Source organism: Apostichopus japonicus, chromosome 9, assembly GCF_037975245.1.
Source record: "Apostichopus japonicus isolate 1M-3 chromosome 9, ASM3797524v1, whole genome shotgun sequence".
In the NCBI taxonomy this organism is placed as follows: Eukaryota; Metazoa; Echinodermata; class Holothuroidea; order Aspidochirotida; family Stichopodidae; genus Apostichopus; species Apostichopus japonicus.
Genome location: NC_092569.1, coordinates 4,718,916 through 4,737,831, shown reverse-complemented (window position 1 = coordinate 4,737,831; position 18,916 = coordinate 4,718,916). Strand labels below are relative to the sequence as shown.

The window sequence follows — 18,916 nt, the reverse complement described above, 5'->3', positions numbered from 1 at the left end:
AAACACAGTAAAAAACAATGTACGGTATGCATGAAGCATTTCTTGAACTTTATAAAAAAATATTCAGTAATTTTTCATGGTAAACACAACTTCATTACAGTCTTTGTGTTCAAAAGTTTTCCATGGCAACATTAAACAGAATAAGGCAGCATAAGGCATGGCAACATAAGGCAAAACATGGCAATATTTAGTCTTATTTCACTCAAGTTTGACAAAATCGAACAATAGATCCTTTTGTTCACTTTGTAGTCCCTTTCAAAGACATTCAGTTCACACTTCCAGATGTTCTGAATAAAATAAGTAAACTGTTGATATTTTTCAAGCAGAGCCACCCCAACCCCATCCCCTCTCCCTTCTCCTCCCCAAAGAAAATGTTGCATTTATTTCTCAACCTTTTCACACAAATGTTACCTTTTATTAGAATAAAATATAATATGTATGAAGGTGAGTGAATGTATGTAATTACTCTTGTCAGTATATATTAGTATACAATAAAATGCCTTATATATGTAAGTCAACAAACCTTTCAATCTAAGCCTTAAACCATTTGGAATAAGTTAACAATCTTAACACAACCTAAAATTGATAACGTCTCTCTTTGGACAACTGTAACTAACAGAAGGTACTGTACAAATGTTTTCTATCACCAGAAATTAATGGTACTTTTATTGTTCATATACTTGTCCTTATCAATTTGTAAAAATCAGATTAAATTGTATTACCCGATGGATTTAACTAGAAGAGAATAAAATATATTATCATTACAAATTTTTATACCTACTGTAGATATGTTGTCGACCTGTTCGAAATTTAGTTCCCTTTTCACTCTATACAAAAAAAACAACACCCAGAGCAAGTACAGTAGAATGGGAAGACATTGAGCCATTTTCAGCCTTCATAACTCATTTCCATTTCTAAGATCTACAAAATTTTATTCCTACTTTCAGTTGCCACAGAACCACTGATCCCGTACCCATTGTCATCTTTTATGTTCTCTTAATCTTCATTTACAATTTCCTCAAAAATTTTCCTTAAAATTAATTTTCTTTTTGTGGGATGTGAAATTGGTGTTTCGTTGAAAGTAGTACAGTAGGAAATAAGTTAATGATGACCGTTAGCAATCATGTCTGCTTTAAGAGTTTTTTTACTGGAGACGATTTCTGCTAGATTTTAGTAGACCATGGGGGGAAGCCGGCTAACGTCGTTTGAAAGCTTGGACAAATTTTAATCAATGCTTGCTGTAGGAATGATTTATGCAATTCTGCAGACCGTGTCATCAACTTACAGTGTAATTGATCCTGATGCAATCCTTTATTATACATTTCAAAACGACCCAGCTTTGACTTCAGAGAAAAGTCGATTGCATCGGAAAGTGCATGCTCGTTACTTTTATTTCTAGGCCATTTATGTATATGTTTATATTATAAATATACTGTATTAATATAGTATTAAGTCAGTCGTTGAGCCGCTTAACTGTACCTACAGTACAGTAGAACCAAACTATCATGTTTTGGGTTAATAGAAAAGTTTGTTTTCATCTGTATTAAGAATTTCATGGCAATTTCTTTGGCATCATAATCAATTCTATGTTTTATGATAAACAAATTTTGTAGCTTATTTATGAATGGCTTTTGTTATCAAGAAAATATAAAGATAAGTGAGGATTATTTCCCGTTTAACTGTGCAAGGTTATTCTGAGATACTGCAGCACTGTAAAGTTTACTACACAGGTTATTCCGTAAATTTGTCACCAAACTATGTAAATTCTCGACGCAGTCCCAGATTGATCTAAGTATTTTCACGATGACAAGATATATGTTACGAGTATATGTATATGTTACAAGTGCTTGTTGATTTTAAGACGTTCCCTTTACAAGCAATTAGATTCCAAAAAAGCAAATTTGCAACATTATAAAATTGAACAGTTGAAATTTTCATATTTTACGCCCTTACAGTGTTTTTGCCATGCAAAAACTTTTTTGTTGTTGCAAGCAACAGCGCAACAACTACCAACGTTAGAATTTCCGAGTAACTTTGACATATTTTGCCAGCAAAATCCAGTGTCTTTCATTGAAAGCGATCAAGTTTTATTTATCACCGATGATATTCACTTTGTCAAATTCATCAACGACGACTCAAAACTAATCCAGTTCATATTTTCTCTTTCACATTTGCTTTATCTTCGTCTTTCACTTCGGGTAGTAATTTTAAGCAAACGATTGTTTGGTTTCGTTAATCTTGTCCGCAGAGAGAGAGAGAGAGAGAACTGGAGAGGTTTTTTTCTTCTTTTTCGTCTTCTTCTTGCCGTCTCTGAACGTTGGTTAACTTCTTACTTTAGCTATATCTTTGTGAGAAAGAAACTTGTGATTTTTATCATCAAGGAGAAATCGTTGAAGTTGTCAGTCGACTAGAGGGATTATCATCTCTAGTCTCTGCGCTCTTCCGGAGTAATATTCCTTGGCTTATCTGCTAGACTCAGCCATGAACTGCCCCCATAGGGTTTACAAATGTCATTCTAAAGACTCTGTCAACAAATTTTCATATTTTCATGGTCAAAATTTGCAATCTTTGGACAAGATTCATCAAAAAAATCTTTTTGCAAGCTTGTACTACATCCAAAGAGGGTCTGGTGCCAAGTCGGCTTCCGAGGAGAACGTGATCATTTTGAACGAATCGTTCAACAGAAATATAACCAAATGTGACACTTTTGCAATAATGGTAGAATAGAAAGTTTAAAGCAGTTTAGTGTTTCAAATCTCGTTTCTTGGCTTTGTTTTAATAGGATATATATATATATAAGTTTGCATTTTGCAGTTCGAAGAAAAGAAAAAAATTGAAATTTGTTTTAAGGAAAACTCAAGTGAGGAAGTGGCATCGTCGGGCGAAAAGTTGAAATTGGATAATGTCGAGTTTTGAACTGAAAAGAGAGCTGTTTCTGATATAATCTCATTTACATATATGCATACATAGATGTAGCTTAAAGTGCAGATATATAGGGAATAGTTTGGGAAATTCAAGGTTTCCATATGAGGGAAGTGGAAGGGAATAAGGGAAAGGAAGCGGGGGGGGGGGGGTCAAGGTGGGGCAAGGGGGGAATGCTGGATTAATCCACTTCTCCAGAACCTCCTAGTTCAACTGTTGTGTTTAACTAGAAACCTAATTTAGGCATCTTTGTATAATTACTATGATGTCTGATCTTAATCTTTTTTTATCCACGTGTGTCACACCAATTGCTTTTTCTCAACTTTTTGGCAGAAACCCCGGAAAATGTTTGATTTTATAGGTTACCATGTTATAGGGAAAAGAGAAGTTTAGCAACAACAAGTAGGATCAAATTTGTATACTGCAATACACACAAATCATCCATGGATAGAATTTTCATTGTTTTCTACTTCCTATTACAGCTACCTGTTTTATTCATTTATTGTAAAAAAAACATGTTAAGATGAGATCATTTCTCCTCAAAGAGTCTTCTATCACCCTAGTTCCTTCTCCTTCCTGCTTCCCCACCCCCTCCCCCACCATGGGAGAAAGAAAAACAAAAGGCATAATTAATACTAAAAATCCTCCAGCAGCTAAATTCTGTATTTAAATTGTGTGTTTCCAACCTAAATATTTAATGGGGATCAGCTTTGCCATGCTGGTACCCCAGCACTGAGTAGTTAAATTCTGTACATTTAAATGATCTGTTTCCAACCTGAATATTTAATGGGGATCAGCTTTGCCATGCTGGTACTCCAGTTAAATTCTGTATTTGAATGGTATGTTTCCAACCTGAATATTTAATGGAGATCAGCTTAGCCATGCTGGTACCCCAGCACTGAGCAGTTAAATTGTGTATTTAAATGGTATATTTCCAACCTGAATATTTAATGGGGATTAGCTTTGCCATGCTGGTACTCCAGCACTGAGCCAGTTAAATTCTGTATTTAAATGGTATGTTTCCAAATTGAATATTTAATGGGGATCAGCTTTACCATGCTAGTACTCCAGCACTGAGCCAGTTAAATTCTGTATTTAAATGGTCTGTTTCCAACCTGAATATTTAATGGGGATTAGCTTTGCCATGCTGGTACTCCAGCATCGAGCAGTTAAATTCTGTATTTAAATGGTATGTTTCCAAACTGAATATTTAATGGGATCAGCTTAGCCATGCTGGTTCCATGATAGGTGTCATCTATCATCAAGCCATCCATTCAAAGTATTACACATTCTTTAGATGAATAACTTTGACCTTCTTCGACTCTTGTTGAGAGAAATATGGATCTCTTGACAGGATGTACTCATAAAGTCTATCAATAACAGGTAATTTCTGATGTCATGTAAAATTGTGGTACATTTTACCATGTTCATCCTTAATCTACTATATATATAGTCAAAAGGTACAGTAGGGTTTAAATATCTGTGGGGCTACTATTGAATGGTTGCCAATTGTCATAGAAAACTAATGCAAATATTATTCAAATCAATTTCTGGACCTGGAAAAGTCACGGAAGAAAATGGAAGAATGTTCATAAAAAGTCATGGAAAAATCAAGGAAAATAAAACTGATACTCTTAAATTGTTTCTACCTGCTTTAGACTTTTGGGTAGAATCTAAAACCGAATTGCCCGCCACCCGCAGTAGTGCAGTACTATTAAAATTTTGTAATAGAAAATGAAGGCATGGCATTTTAATTCTTTCAAGAAAAGTTTGGAATCATTCCTGTGTAATACCAAGGACAAAATGAATCAGTTTCATAAATATTTATGCTGATTGCAGCTGCTCCCAAAGTGTATGGATTATGTACATAAGGCTCACAGTGTGTGATGATACTCTGAGATATATGCCCATGTTCAATAATATCCATGTGCTATATATATATGCAATATATATATGTATGGTATGTTCATTATCACATAGATTCAGACCACTCGTTTATTTTCTCCTGGTCATCTTGACGTAAACTATCAACACAATAGGGTACGTCCTTCCTGTTTATCTGGTGTTGGGGGTAGCGTTCAGGTTCAGCTGAGGAGCATCACTGCTTTAGCTTTTTCCCACTGGTGCTTCTTTTGTTGGCTGTTTTGTGTGGTCAGGGATTATCTAAAGCTTTGTTTGCTGGCAAGTATAAATTGATGCATGGAAGCTTTCTCCACAGTATTACTCCAGCTTCCTCTTCATAACATACTTGCTTCACATTTTACTCATATATACTGTACTTTACTTCATTACTTTGCATTTTACTTTATTACAAAGTACTGTACTGTTATTCATCTATTCGGATTACATTATTATACCATTTGATCTTTACAATAATAATACTACTGGAAATCTTACTCTACTTGTGTTGTGTTTATTATGCATCCCCTGCTATACCATGATCAATCACGTTAATCATTTTCAATAACCAACGTTTGTTTGTTCACACAGTTAATAAACTCAATTTAGGTATTATGCAAGGTAGAGAATACGGCAATTGATGTAACCCATGTAATTCCATGTTCAGACTAAGAGGCAACCTTTTTTAAGATTTTAAGAAGACAAGCTTAACTTAATTGATTCAAATTGAAGGGGAAAAAGATCAAAGAATGTTTTTGGGCTAAAATATGATTCAAATGCTGAGCATTACAAAATCCTGTCCTCTATACCACCCTGAGCTACAAAATATCTTATCCCCTGCACATGTTTCTTTCACTTTTTCAGACATTTAAAGAAAATTTGCATTTGTGACGTACTCTTCGCTCAGAATTCTGCAATAGGATTAATCAGTGTTATTATATTTTTTGTGTGTTTTACTTTTTTCTGTTGTATTTACCATGTATGTAATGAATGACATGGTATCTAACACCATTTTTGTGTTTTAACTGGTACTTGAATCTACAGTATTGGCGTGCTATTCCAGTATTAAGCTGTACAGCAACCCACTCATTAACTCTCCCAAATTTTGCATGCATGTCAAAGTTAACTGCAGAAAGAAACCTTACTGTAAATAACGTCTACGTGTTTGTCCAAGGAAATTCACTCATTATGAATAATACCTCGCAAGTTGGGAAGAAGACAAATGTTCTTTAATAAGACCTCCTGGTAAGAATTTAAATTCCTACCTAGAAAACGTTATCATCTTCTTTTCTGCATGGGGGGTGGGGGGGGGGGAGAGGGGGAAGGATCATTAAAACCGTGCAGAGGAGAGGATCAGCTCAGGACACCCAGAGGTGAAGACTGGACTGCGAGCAGGGTATCAATTAATGCACCCCTGAGTCCCTGGTATAGAGCAGTGTCCAGCTTCAGGGAATAAGCAAAAATATTTACCAAAACAGAATTTGTCAAAGTCTGGCTAAACGCTGCATATTTTTTAATAAGGACACTAATGATCAAAATACCGTGGTTTGCGGAAACCTTGCAAGATAAAACTTGCGTCCATAACAACTACCCCCCAAGTTAGATCGTAGAAAATCCATCCCTTAGTTTATGTCATATTTGTATGTAAATTTATTTTCATAAAACATGCTAAAATAAGCATAAAATGCCCAACTCTGGTCGATCGACTAAAAGAAAGCAAGAAGGAAAAATATCCTTATATATTGTAATTAAAAGACCAACGTAGCGTGCCGTAAACGTCGTTTGCGAAAAATGGGGACGGCGAACGTTTTCCCCAAAAAAAACAAGGTAATGAAAGCAGGACATGTCAAGCTTACTTAGAGTTATATAATTTAAGTTTTTCTCATTATTAATAAATGCTAGAAAAAGATCTTTCGGGCTTAGGGAATTTCAGCTTCCTGTTCTTGAGAAAGTAAGACAATGGCAAAGAGAGCTCTACTCTCTATTTTTGGGTCGTAGTCGTAGCATATTCGAGAAAACCACTTTTTCACTCATGTGTGTAAGTTTGTGTTAACCGGTGCATTCATTCATCTCAAAGCCTGATGAACTTGAAGAATTTTTGTCCAGAATGATTTTGTAAAAATCATGGTTCAGCCTTTTTTGTTCGTCGTTTCTCTTTCTTGATGCGTAAGGTCTGCGATATAGGAAAGAAAAAGTTCTTCTTAACTAATAGAGGGTGTGTAATGGTGAGCTAATGAGAGCTGATGGGTTACGGTCACGTATATGCCCTTGGGTTGTCAAGGATACTTAGCTTTGAAATGTTTTCATAATTGTATCGGGAAGAGTAAACTGAATTTGAAAGTTTGAGAGGATTCTTACTTCTCTCCGTCTTCTTCTTTTGAAAAATGGGAGAAGGAGAAGTTTCTATGAGATGGGAGATGGGGTTAGAATATATACTGTATGGATAATATTTGATGGAAAAACTATTGTCTCGCACACAAGGGTAAAAAAGAAAAAAAAAAATTGCTATCAAAATGTTCCTGCATTTATCCAGAGCTTGAATTAGTTTTGGACAAAAGAAAATAGAGAAAATCTCTGTTGATTAATTCATGAGAGACGACTTATCTTTGCAGTCAAATATTTACAGTGAAGTCATTTAAGTTTTCAATCGTAACGTTCCTACAGTTCATATGGTTTTAGCCAGTAATGTGTTGGGCATGCATGTATAATAGCAACATGTATTAAAGCCTGCCTAGGCCATGTTAGAATGTATCCTACACTTGTTGCATGTGGAATTTAATGTCGCTACGTCATGCACAAGTCACAACCACGATATACCCATAGTGCACAGCTGTTCTGGTCTGAAATATGTTCCTATCAAATTTCACCACATACAGTATTTTAAAACTGTTCCAAAATTCCAAATTATTGGCTCACATTGTCCATTATGATCAAGTGTAACAGTAATTGTTATCCTGAAAAGACAAAACATGATGCCCCTTTGTTTTAACGTTTGTACCCAACATGTTTATTGCTAAACCTAGGAAATTAATGAAGCCGATATTGTTCATTAAGTTTCAGTGAGTGAATCGCTTTCCATGGCTTCTGACGGTGGTAGTACCTTATGTTGTAGAGCATACATATATTATTATGTTCACTTCCAGATCTTACCTGTCTTAGTATAACTTGTGTTTAATCAAGCCTATAAAAGTTGGTATTAAACATATGTATTAGTTTTGTGCCTCCCTTGACTGACCCTGGTTTTCAGTATCAGGGGATTTTCAAATTATTTACTGGGCACACATATTGGAAGGAGAGATGATTTTTAGGCATCCAATATGGTTGCCAAAGATCAGATGGGGCATGGGAGGGAACGGGAGGGTAGGGAAGGGGAGGGGAGGGGAGGGGATAGATGGATGTTGTTCGAATTATACCCACACCGATTTCCAAATGTCTTCAGTTTGAGTTCATATGAAAGAGCCTTAGTAGTACCTACTGCATGTACATGCTTATTTTACGGCTTTGGTATTGTTTTGTACGTAACAGAAATAAAAGAAAACACAAATGGTTATGGATATGTCCATAATGGTAGGTTAATGGTGTGTGTTAAGATGTAGATACAATATTCATTGTGCCAATCTGACACCTGTAGCAAAGTCATTGATCGGAGGGAAAAAGACCAAGTTAAAAGAAATCCGTCTGAGAATTGCTTTTCTGAGTTGTCGAGTTAATACGTCGCTTAATGGCACCCCGCTCTCTCGATTCCTATACCGAATTTTTTTTGCGACGGGCGAACCACTCAGAGGGAATTTTTTAAGGCGAACCGAAATGATGACTCTTTGCCCTATTGTGACTTGGGAAGCCATTCGTCAAGCCTAAGTGATTCAGACAGGTTTTCGTCTTCCCAATGACTTATCTGTCTATAGCTTTAAAGTTTGATGTGAACCGTCGTACATTAGCCTAGCAATTATCACTGTGCCCTATTCCCCCCAGTACGCCATATATACAGCAGCCAAATTTGTTTTTTGCGGCACGTCCTGAGGGTGTTGATGAGGAAGCGTACTCGCATATATACGGTTAGACGTATCCCATCAGGCATTGCGTTAATATCGCCTGGGATCTCTACGCCGCACCGATAACTGTGTAACTGTTCACTCGCAGCATTGAGGGGGGTCAATAACCAAACATGACTCAGCAGTTTATACCAACCGGTTAAAAATGGAAGAAAGAATAAGAAGACGACTTTTGAGGGATAAATCACGTCAACACATTTACATTGTCAATGACATTATTACTGGGGGAAAATGGTTACCCCCCCTCGATCAACAATGAAAAAAGAGAAAGAAATCGTGCAGTGAAGAATTCTTTGAGACAAAGCGAAGAAACACAGACTATAGACCTTAGTTTGAGATATATATCTTAAAGGTTGGCTCGGGTGTCTGACATCAGTTGACGAAACTGCATAGGAACGGAAATATTTGACGGGTAGACGTGTGGGTAGTAGTAAAGAGTTGGATTTTGATGTAAACACTTAAAAGTTTTCTGATTTCTAAGATTGTTAAGAACAGGAGCAAACAATAAAATGAAGTTATTCTTGAAGAGAGTGGTTTGTTCAATCTTTGCCCAAGATGTGCATGTAAAAATGCGCAATGTAAAATGTAAAAATTGCAAAAAAGAGCGAAACAAATTGTTATTTAATTTTGTGTATGCAGTAATAGCCTATAATGACTTATTGGCGAATTTGGCGTCCTAATCGTTGAATGTCGGCGATAGCCCTTGTGGACCGTAATTGTAATAGGATCAACTTCTCGATCGTTACTGGTAAAGAGCAAGGAGTTCATTTTGATTCCTTTTCGTCGCCCAACATTTCTCCTTCCACCCTTCTGAAAACTCTTGGTATTAACTGCAGATGTAAATAATAAATTTATTTTATATTTAAAAGCCTGCATAGTAGTTTGTTTTTGGCAAGATAGTAATTTCTGATGCATCTATGGTCTTATCTTCGGAATTTAAGCAAAAGTGACCTATTGCGAAATAGAGCCAAAAGAACGGAGCAGGAAAGATTGTTGATGCCAAAGAAAAAGAAAAATGAAAAAGAATAAGAAATATGAAGAAGAAAGAAAAATTCTTGGAATAATTTGAAACCATCAAGCAGCAATTAACCTCTGAGAGGGAGAGATAGTCTTTTAATATTAGTGCAAGATATTCCCCACCCCCCCAAAAAGAAACCGTCCCTCCCAAAATATAACTATGATACACTTTTTTGTTTTCGGTAACGACAATATATCCAATTCTCTTTTCGTGAAATATGCTCAAAACCGGCATTCTGAGTTTTGTAGCACAACATTCAGTACATGCTTTCAAGTCCGACAACGGCTCCGTACTAGATAGAGCTGTTAAAAGCCGTTAATTTCTTAAATCCCTTTCTCGTCGGCTAACCGTGTGAACACGAGGTACATCGGTAAATTGTATGTTATTCCGTTCAATCTATGAGTAACTTGGTCATCAAAATCAAGAGCTGTTGGCAGGAATGATTGACTGTATATGATTCATTCTCTGGATGGAAATCCTTTAGGGTCTGGCTCGATCTGTTTATATTTGAAAAGAAGAAATGTGGAGGGGAGCTGGCTGGATGGGAAACCTGATTTACGATCCCTCTCGTTAAACTCCAGTTTTTTGAGCACATTGTTATATTATTTCTGCCGTACGCGTATTAAAACTGGGGAAGCGATTTTCTGGTTTGACGACGTCGTGTTGTAGCGAACTCGGAGCTCGGTCGTAGAGAAAATCATTTTCTGTGAATGACACAAAACTCATAAGCTATCTCATACACATACTTGTAATGTGTGGTTGTACAATCATATGTTATAGCTATAGTTTTTGTTGCTCTTATTCTAAGTGAATGTGATACACATAGTTTAACCCATACATGACGTAGTACACAGTCAAAGTCTTACCAACTTTGCGGATATGTAACCACATGTATATATGGTTTATAATGAAATTGTAGTGATATGTTGTTGTATCCCTGGGTGCCTACATACTGTACTGTGGACAAGGAACCCTAGTGCGTATAGTTACATTCTTACAACATTACATGTAGTAGTTAAGATATGTGCAGTGTAGCTCATCCATAGTACTTATAAACTAAAATAACATGATATATTCTGTTACTATTTCCTGTAGTAATTTTATATATCACTGTATAGTGTGTTGTATTACTGTAACTGTAAATATTTACACTGTATTCATGGACATGTTATATAGTGAGTGCATTAACATTAATCAACATTTACCAAAGTATATTACAGTTTAATGAATATAGGGATATAACATCAAATATGTACATGTAGACTCCATACTGTTGTACATGCATATTCATAGATCCTATACTCGATGAATATGTAACACTCTAGTTAAAGTAGCTCTATGCAATCTGTCAAAGGGATTGCATGGTGTTATGTAATATGCACTGTATAGCTATTACCTGCATGTGCATGTAGATGTACATTGTGTGCAGACCTTCTTCACATATATGTTGGAAGGAACTGCAATGCCACCCCTGCAGTTAGAAAATTTATTTTTGCAGAAAGTATAATGCAGAAGTGTGACTCAAATCATAGACAAACGTGTGAAATCATTTCCGTACACTTTCATTGATGCTTGTTTCTCTGAGATTTTTAGAAACCCATAGATTTGTATTTTTGTTTTTTTTACTTCAGTTGTAAAGGAGTTTTAAGATCAAACAAAATGTCAATGCTACTAGATTTGTGGGAATTAAAGGATATAGCAACACTTCATAAATGGATGAATTCTGTTTAACTTTCAGTTGTGCATGGTTTCTAGTGTTGATCACCACATCTTAAGACGTACATGCTACGACAAATCCTTATTGTTTGTTGCTCTTTTAGAAATCACCGTATACATTCTATCGTTTATACACCCGGCCCGGAATGATTATGTAGATTTATCGAGTCTGGCTGTTTACAAACTCATTCCTTTTTAATTTTAACCGAAACCGTGAATTAAGGAAGTCACTCGCTGTCAGCTTTGGAGTGGCAAGTTTTCGGTGTCATTCAACTTGCCGATGATAACGCGGAGGAATTGATGTCGCTAATTGCCAAGCATACTCCATGGAGAGAGAGTTCCCTTATTAAATCACCAATGTTATTCTTGGAGACTCTAATCTCGGCAAGTACTGTCACAGATTTTGAAGAGCGTCTCTGACAGTGGTGTACGGGATAAATTCGTTAGTCGCCAGGTGCCTGCTGCCTTCTCATTTGCGGGCTAATCACCGACACCTCTCGTTGGGTGATAAAGGATTCTCCATCGTCCCCAAACCCCCACAGGCGATGCTCGTATAAGTAGATTTGCTTAAGAATTCACAACAAGCAAAGGAAAGTTTGGTGAACACGACAATCAAAGGTTATTAGCATGTTAGGCTGGTTTACAGCTTCGGCTTTTTTTTTTTTTTGTGTATGTACGAACTCTCTCTCGGTTTGGTTCTTTATAATTCGCATCGCAATGTACGTCGTAAAAAAAAGAACGAGCCGCGTGTAAAAAACGGAACAGAGCAATCTGGCTGAAGGGTGAGAAATATTTACAGTTTTAATCAGTGCATCAGTTACTATCGTAACTGCAACATGTATTCAGTCGTGACATCCATTATATATCGGAGAGATGTATCTTTCTGTTGGTTATCATTCTCGTCCTAATTAAACATCAATGACATCCTTAAAACAATACGTGGGGGAATCTGATAGGAAGTTGAAGGCAACATTTCTTCTATGACATTATCAAAGGATTCATGCTGTAATATATTTTGTTGTTGCATCATTTAGAGATTTTTTTTCTTCTTTCCCATGATTTCATAAAATCCCATTCCTGTTTAATTATATTTTGTTGTCATTTTTGGCACAAGGTGATGTAAATAAATATTTAGTGCATGTAAGAACAGGACCGTAGTGAACGTTGGAAATTCCAGAGACATAATAATGTCAGAAAAGTAGCGGAAAATATGAAACTTTATATATTTTAAAATTTGAAGGGCTACTGCAGTTCACAAAGCCCACTAAGGCAGCTCCATGTTACAGCAATTATACTTTTTTTTTCATATCACAGCAATTCTTCTAAATTATAGATACAAAGCTTTAAGGTCTGTAAAAAAAATAAATGACAAAATGGAAAAACTTTCTGGGAAGTAACTAAGGAAGGAAATTTGCAAGGAAATGTTTTGATGAAAACAAGATTCAAACCACAGTGACTGCAGGAATTACTCACTAACTATTCAAAGTGTCATTTTCCCCCAGAATTAAATGCTGTTATTATAGTCGTTAGAGAGTTTATAGTCTCAGTCAGCGAAAGTGTGAAACCGTATATGGATTTTTGTAGGTGGAATTCAGGCACCACAGGAGTATAACTATCTTCTTGATTTTATTTACCTTTGAATCAAGCAACTGTAGTTTGCTTTTAAAAGAGTAATAAACTTTGTCGATGCCTTGGCATCTGTCAGCTAGTCTCGTTCGTCCACCATTGCAATACAGTAATACGGATCTCAGTGATAAGCGAAACTGTATTGGTTTGTGCAGGTAAGATCGATGTACAGTGTGAGATATAATACTGTACAGTCACCACGCGTAAGTTGTAATCCATAAGCCTTTGCGGGTTTCTCCCCAATTTGGACTTTTCAAGGTCTGTTTTATAATTTTTTGTTTTGTTTAATAGCAAGTGGTAGTCCTATCATACGATTTGAAGTCTTCTAACAGTAATTGTGTACCTGAAACATAATTTGTTATAAGTGCTGGCGGATAAATACATCTATCCGTGTGTTAAGAAACAGTCTGGATACATGTGACTAGTGATTTTTATCTTGCAATATTTGCAATATATATATCTGTGTATATATATATATATATATATATATATGTATATCTATATATATATATATGTATATGTATATCTATATCTATATATATATCTATATATATAAATATATATATATATATATACATATATATATATATATATATATATATATATATATATACATACATATATATATATATATATATATATATATATATATATATATATATATATATATATATATATATATATATATATATATATATATATGACACAAGCAGTCATAATCATACTTAATAAAAGAAGACTTAACAACCCTTCTTCCACTCTTGCGTGTTCTCTTTTTATCGGTTGAAGGGATTTTTTTCCTCTCACTCTCTCTTATGTTTTTGTTGTTCTTTTTTGTTGAGATATTCACAAGTTTTTGCCCGTGGTTATGAACCTCTATTCAGTACATGCATGTCCGTCCCATTCCCTAGGGCCAGGCTTAGCACCCTGCACACGTAGATAGATTGTTCCGCTCATTAATTCAGGTAGCAATCGTCATTAATGGGGAAATCTCGTAGACTCAGCTCCAGGCAGGAGCTTTTTTCTGCTATCGTAGTAGTAGTGGTAGTAATTGTGGCGATGTGGAGAGAAAAAGAAGACGGAGTAAAAAAAGGGGAAAATGAAAAGAAAAGAAAATTAGAAAGTTTTCAAGAGCAGCAGTGTCATTTTTTTTTTTTTTTTGGTTAAAATTTGGATCCACAAAATCTTATATATATGCTAAGCATAAAATATCTAGATTAGCATGTTCGGAAAGATTTACAAAGAGTCTCGCTGAAGTGGTTCTCATTCCGCATTAAGCAGATGGAAATCGAATTAGCTGGGTGTGTAAAGGATTTGGAAGTAACCGCACGAGTGGCCCTGCTTGCAAAACAACGTTCTGACAATATGGCGTGTCTCAGCTCTCTGCTAGTAGCTAGTGTCCATTTCTTTATTCTTTCCACTTTATTTGTGTGTGTGGTAGGAGGCGGGGGGGGGGGGGATGGGGTGGTGGTGTGAAGGAATCTAAATTCTCTCAAGTATTTGTCCAAATTATAATTTAGAAAGATCTTTTAAAATCTAATAAAACAAAAAAACAAATTGTGCAGTTATTGATGTGTATCTTTTTTTATATAAGGAAATCTGAAAGCTGCCCATATGAAAATATTAAAGTAGTAGTACTATTTAACAACAATTTGCTGCTTCCAGTACCTCATACATATTCAGGTACCTCATTATACATATTCAGGTACCTCATTATGCATATAATTTAAATCGGAAGCTTGTATCTAGCTTGTTAATGGATATTAAACATAAATTTATCATTCGTCATTTCATCATATCGCTGCAGTCCTGGTGGAAAAAAGAAAAGATGGCAATATATATAAATAGATTGTGGCGTCCCAATTTAGGGTGTTTGCGAAGGTGAAACAGTTCTTCTGATTAATTCGCTTTAGTTTAACCTGTTCTTGATTCATTCATTCTTTCCGTTTTGTAACCGTACCTAAAACAAAACATATCTCGCCTTCTTGTATTTTTTTCAATAAAATATGACCATGGAAGAAATTTATAAATATATTTTATAATCCAAAATGTATTTTGCGGTTTACTCAAAATCAAACTATTAGAAGGGGATCAAGCTCTATTTTGACATTCTTCCATTGATCCACGATAGTGACGCAACAATATTTCCCACGCACGTATTATTTACGGCAGTATAATCTCACGTCTATTTTCGGGTTGTTTGTTGGTCAAGGAGTCTCGTCCGCTTAATAATTCTGATGGAAGTACGGAAGTTGCCTATGTCATTTAGGGTAAACTGGCACCACTTCAGTAATATATCTCTATGGGAGGTAAAACTGTGACTCTGTAAATAGGCTGCTCTTTGTCGGTAAAAAGCTGCATCTGCTGAGGTTGATCAAATTAATGATCGATATTTCCCGAAAAAGTTTTTTCAATTTCTTAAAATTATGATATATTTCTTAAAATTAGATGCACACTAGTACATCTAGCTTCACAAGTTCACTCCTAAACTCCTTCGGACCAGATCGACGAAGGTTAACTGCAGGCGACATCATCATCGATCCGTTCAATCCGCGACATTTTGTCTCCTGCGTTCGTTGTCATGTTGATGTGTTATAATCACATCTGAAAAAAATTGAAGCAAACTTGGAAATTTTCCAAATTTTTTCACATAATTTGTTTTTCTCCATAAAACTTGATGAGTCCAGTTAATAAGCTGATGTTATTGTCATGGGATTAATTAGTATCATATGGCATTGAAAAATTGATCGACGGTTAACAGATGAAGTCGGATAAAATTAAGCATCGTTATGCCTTCAGTCTTGTTGGTCTAGATATAAAACTACTATTGTGTAGTAAAATAAAATAGAAAATGCTCAACTTTTTGTCTCTTGTGTAAAATTAAAAAACTCATAAATACAATTGATAAAATGAATAAAGGAACACAAATGACAAATGACATCTCACTTGAAGAGAATTGTGCAATATTTCTGTTGTCCATGTCGTCTACAGTGAATCAAATAATTAAGTAGCTAATTGTTTGGCAAAATGTTTGGGAATGTGAAAAAACAACGGGAATAAATTGCATTCTTGAACGAGAAAAATGTCCAGAAAACATCACCCATTGGTAAGTCTCTGTAAAGTGCTTTTTTTGGCAGGAATATTTTTCTTTCTTTGTTTCTATTTAGAAATGGAGTTTACTCCTCAATTAATCTGTAATGATGGAAAGAAAAAAAAAGATGAAATGTGGGGAAATTCCTATAATTCGCTTTGAAAGAACTTTGTGTTCATGTTTTGTATACCAATGTGACCAGATGGGACCAGGTTTCCAAATATTGCAGTTTAACTATTGAATCATATTACTTGCTCTTGTTAAGAAAGTGCATCTTACCTTTACATAACATGGTATATATAGGCTGCCTGGTTTGGTATCTAAGCTATAAATTTTCTTTGAAATTGATTGTTATTATATTAACAAAACCATTAGCTGAAGGCAGGCATACAAGTTCCATACTTGTTGCAAGTACTGCAGCCCTCTGTATATATGTTTTAATAAAGGAAAACCAGAGCACTGTAGCTAGGCAATAATTACACCTTAGTCTGGCAAAAGATCATGGTTTCCTTCCCCGAAATAGAGGTTGGATTGTAGTAAAAAAAAATAAATAAAAAAGAAATCTGAACGAATAGAAATGTAGAGTTTCTTTATATATTTAGCATTGCTCCCTGAGCAGAACCCGTCATTTAGGTTCCCCCGGACGTACGATATCGAGGCTTATTTCCTGACTCTGCAAGCAGTAGGACACTAAAACGATTGGATAGGTTGACAGCAGGGGTGCTTGGTGTTTTCGATACTTACTAATGGACATGCCATTTCACAATTTTGGTATCTAGGTTTTGTGAATATTGCCAAGGAATTAGCCGTGTAGGCTCTTCACGTGAGTCTGTCCTGTGGATCGACTCTTGGCAAGTGACAAAATTAGGCCATCCCGTCAAATCAGAAATTGTTCGGACCGTATCCGTCGAGTCGGGGTCTGCTCTTTGGAGAGGTGAACTCTCGGGGAGCATGCAGCGCATTTCAGGCTCATGGATATAAATAACTCAGAGTTCAAAGATATGATAATGTTGTTTTGAAGTTAATGTGCCAGTGGCGCAAATTGAAAGTTATACTCTGAAGTTGTTACATGACAAGACAAACATACTGCTTTGTACAGCGTATGAGATATGTGTGATGGCATCAATTCATAAACAATGCCATCATCTTTACTACGACGTTTTACATGTAGAGTCATGTTGACGAAGATCAGGGGGATGTGATCAATAGCAATTGCAAGTCACCAGGGATCACTGCTATAAGAAAATAAGTTCTTTTTGGTTTCCAGAAAGGTTAAATTATAGAGTCACTCTTACCGACCTTGCAACATTGTGAGGGGAACCGTGTACTGCAAAGTCGGCAACACGGTTCCAAAGTCCGTATCACTGTTAGATTTGTCCAACATGGCAGCATACAGAAACTTTGTACTCAAAGCCAAAGCCAAAGTGAATTAATTGATCAGCTCACATATCCGGTGTCTATTCATGCTTAGTTTCTTCAATACCGTCTTCATTTTCTTTCGGGAAACATTCCATACTGTTAGTTTGATTATAAAAGCAAGGGACAAAACAACAGATAAAATGTCTCTAGTTTCATGTTTGTAAGGAAATTGAGTAAGGTTGACTTCAGTTTTACGGAGAGAAGGAAAATTGTACAGGTACATGCGGTCATTAGATTTTATACAGCTTTTGCAGTTTCTTTGAAAATTGTCTATGTACATGGACTGTCAATATTTGTCTTAAAACCAACATAATTCACAAGTACCTAAATGTCATTGACTTTGTACAGTGAATTTTGCTGGTTTTGTGTTAACCTATTGACCTTTGTCAATGACTCTGTTCAACATACCTGAAGTTATAAGTTCACCAGGTCATTTGAGGTCACACAGAAGTCCTTCCCTGACAACCTTGTAAACTGGCCCATCAATACTCCTAAAGGAAATTAGCATTGAATGAACTAGTTTTGCATTATATGCAGAAAGGTTACCTAGTCTGATCACTTGTAGTCAGTGAATGGTCAACACCCAAAAAAATAATTCGTCCAGTGTTTCTTTTGAATGTTCTCAAATTTAGGGTAACCATGGCAACACATCCTTTCTTTCAGCAGAGTTTGATTAATTAGCATGACAATCAAAATGCAGCTTGTGTTCGGTGGTACTCGACTACGAGCTTCTACATTAATGCAGTAACGATATCATGCCCTTCACAGCATGCGTACGAATACTAGTTTTTTGTTCAATTAACAGAGCTTCGAAATTTCTTTAATGAGTGGAATCGATTGATACAAAAGGGTGGCAGCAGACAGGAATACAAGCACTGTGGATAATCCTCCATCGATACCACTTGATCTGATCACTGCAATCTTCTATTGCAGACTGGTCGGTTGCCTGGTTTTAGAGTCCCTGTATTTGGTTTCAGCTATAGTGTTATGGACACCCTCTGTATATATCAAACTAAAGTAAACCGGATCATCATGACAAGTGGAAAATATACCTACCAAACGTCAACAATGAAATAGATTTTTGCCAGAGTAAAAAAAAAAAAAGGGATAAAAATGGGAACAAACTCAAATAAAAAATTGTGAACTGTTGATGTTGATGATCATTGTGTATTA

General features: G+C 35.8%; 1 protein-coding gene across 1 annotated transcript in view; it reads left to right on the top strand.

The window, feature by feature from the left end:
- The window catches only part of LOC139973850 (protein phosphatase EYA4-like), a 201,682-nt gene that overhangs the window by 139,319 nt on the left and 43,447 nt on the right, over positions 1–18,916 (top strand). The window lies entirely within an intron of this gene.